The 2,564-nt window shown below is 50.8% G+C and overlaps 1 protein-coding gene across 7 annotated transcripts in view; it reads right to left on the bottom strand.

The window, feature by feature from the left end:
- PTK2B (protein tyrosine kinase 2 beta) overlaps positions 1–2,564 on the bottom strand; it is a 70,147-nt gene that overhangs the window by 15,636 nt on the left and 51,947 nt on the right. The window lies entirely within an intron of this gene.

Consider the following 2,564-nt stretch of genomic DNA (forward strand, 5'->3'; position numbering starts at 1 on the left):
AAGTTGACATGGCTTTCCCCTGTGCCTCAAGGATTATGTTTTTGAGAGATGACCATGCTTCATGTACTCCCTTATCAAGGGGGGTATGGCCCCTAATTGCCTGACTTAGCAAAGCTCTGAGTTAGCAAAAGTCAGCCTTCCCAAAGTTGAGGATTTCTGCTTTCCTGAGGGATTTACCTGCTCTTCAGTGAACTGAGAAGGTGACCAAATCATGGTCGCTGTCACCAAGCTTCCCCTTGATCCTCACATTGCTCACCAGGTCCTTCCCTTTGGCCAGGACCAGATCCAGCAATGCTTCTCCTCTAGTCAGCTCATAGACCTCCTGCCTTAGGCAGAGGTCATTAATGCAAACGAGAAAGCTGCACGAACAATCAGATTTGGCCATGTGCTCATCCCAAGAGATGTCAGGGAAGTTGAAGTCCCCCATGACGATCATGCATCAGGAGCACACAGCCTCGACCAGTTCCCTATTGAATTCCCGATCCAGTTCTTCCTCTCGGTGGGCAGGTCTATAGCAGACTCCTACAGGTATGTCACCCTCCCTATGTTCTCCCCGTATTTTGACCCGGAGGGTCTCAAAACGCCCTTCCTGGTTAGAAAACTCAAATTGCAGGGAAGTGAACTGATCCTAGACATAGAGAGCAATAAAATCAAATGAAATTTGCCTATTATCGAACGGAAGAAGTCGTGATCGGTCTGAAGGTTTGGAACAAGGTGTCAGGACTGGGTCATAAATCCAGTGCCAACAGTGATGGGAGGTTTTATCACATACAAACAAAACAATATAGGGATCCACTGGCTGAGAGAGAGAAACAGGTCAGACAGCCAATCACCTGGAACAAGTGAAAATGTGAATATCCATAGATGTGCTAATCTAGAAGGACAAGGCTCTTTGGGCAAATGTGGTATCTTTCATTAGACCAGTTCAAATAAAATCAAATAAAAAATAAAAGATATCACATTTACCCAAAGAACTTTGTCTGCCTATGTCCTTAGCCCGACACGGCTACAACCAACACCCCCAAAATCTAGAAGGAAGCATGGGAGAAAAGGTGCCAGCTCGGTATAGGGGACATTATCCCTGGGAAAGCTAGAGCAAATGGGCAAAGGAAGCAGCACTGGTGTGGGGAGAAGACAAGACAAATATGCGATGTTTCCAGCTAGGATGCAATGAGAAATTTTGGGGTATAAAATGGAAGAAGCGACAGCACTTCGTTGCTAGTGTGAGCTGCCAGAGCCAGCTAGCACGGGACAGCGCCCGTCTCCCTGGCCGTCCCAGGTGTACGTATTTTGATCAAATGCTTCTGATTGTAATTAGTTCGTGCACACAGCAATTAATAAGTGTGGTAAGACTGCTGGCTAGTGCGTAGCTAGCATCGTGTGGTGGTCTTCTCAGGCATTTGCTGAAGGTACTGTGGTACAACTGCTGTTGGCATTTGCAGCAAGGGAAGTTTAGGACAAACTTTCTCACGAGGAGGGTGGTGAAGCACTGGCACAGGCTCTGCAGACAGGTGGTGGCACCTCCACCCTCGGGGGTTTTGAAGACCAGGTAGACAAAGCCCTGGCTGGGATGATGTAGTTGGGGCTGGTCCTGCTTGGAGCAGGGAGTTAGATGAGATGTGACCCCCCGAGGTCCCTGCAACCCTCATTTTCTATAGTACTATGATCTGGATTTAATCAAGGATATTAGCTGAATTACCGACTGGGTCATTCAGACTCCAACACGTGGAAAATAGGCAATTGCTTCGGGGAGCAGCTTTCTAGGAGGGGGAGACCCCGTGTTTCATTTGCGTGTCTCACCACACCGCGAAAGGGACTGGCATTCAGTACAACGGCACAACACGCTGTCTCACTGTGCCCAGACAGCCGTGCTGTTTGACACACACAGACACACAAAAACCATATAGCACATGATTGCTATTGAGATCACTTAGTTATGCTCCTTGCTGACTAACCCTAGAGCCGCCCTATATCACTGCTTCTGGGGCAGGCAGCTGGTCACACCACGCACCGCGCTGCGGGTCACGGCCCACAAGGTGAGAGAGCTCCTACCTGACAGGTTAAAAATCGAGTGTGCATTTGGTTTTTAAACCCCTTTTGTCCCAAGCGGCGGCCAGGATGATCTCTGAGCAGATGGGCTCTGCCGTTTGGGCAGAAGCACTTGGCCCTGCCCAGAGCTGGAAGAAGCAAAGCTCCCATGGCCACGGGGCTTGTGGGCTACGACGTCTGCCAACTCCGGCGATGGGGAAGGGACAGGGAGTGTGAGTTAATGACAGCATCATGTATGTTCATGGGCCGCAAGCAAGCAGGGCTTAAACCCTGGGCTAACGCAGTAGGGGCCAACCTTTGTGCCCGGTGTGCCATAAATCAGCCCCACACCCTCATCGAATACCACTCGGACACCCTGCCCGATCTGCTGCTTTGAGTTCTGCTCCCTGCCCTGAGCTCCCCGCCCGATCTGCTGCTCTGCGTTCTGCTCCCTGCCTGATCTGCTGCTCTGCGTTCTGCTCCCTGCCCTGAGCTCCCTGCCCGATCTGCTGCTCTGCGTTCTGCTCCCTGCCCTG

Source organism: Crocodylus porosus, unplaced genomic scaffold (assembly GCF_001723895.1).
Source record: "Crocodylus porosus isolate Cpor-Errol unplaced genomic scaffold, CroPor_comp1, whole genome shotgun sequence".
NCBI lineage: Eukaryota > Metazoa > Chordata > Crocodylia > Crocodylidae > Crocodylus > Crocodylus porosus.